Raw genomic sequence first — 432 nt, 5'->3', positions numbered from 1 at the left:
GAGAGAGAGAGGGGGGGGGAGAGAGAAAGAGAGAGAGAGAGAGAGAGAATGTGTGTATTATTATTTCTTTCATTTCATAAAAAAAATCTAAGAAAATAAAAATTCTAAATCTGTAAAATGGAACTTACAAATAATAGCAAATTTAAATATTTATTATAATGATTATATTATGAGATGAGGAAATTTTTATTTTTTATCACGTACCATACATAATACATACACAAGTACACGATGCAAATGATCAAGATTGAAAACGAATTATTAATTTCAAAACCTTACCCCTTTTTACCATCGAAGTTTACATCGCCGCTAATAATTTATATATTTGTAGAAAAATTTTTAGAATGAATACATTGGATCTATAAAACAATATATTCTTAAAACTTTTACATTTGGAAACGATGTAAGCGTGTTTATCATTGTAGAATAATA

Source organism: Trachymyrmex septentrionalis, unplaced genomic scaffold, assembly GCF_001594115.1.
Source record: "Trachymyrmex septentrionalis isolate Tsep2-gDNA-1 unplaced genomic scaffold, Tsep1.0 scaffold32, whole genome shotgun sequence".
NCBI lineage: Eukaryota > Metazoa > Arthropoda > Insecta > Hymenoptera > Formicidae > Trachymyrmex > Trachymyrmex septentrionalis.
The sequence above is the reverse complement of the archived record's forward strand: the minus strand, read 5'-3'. Positions refer to the sequence as shown.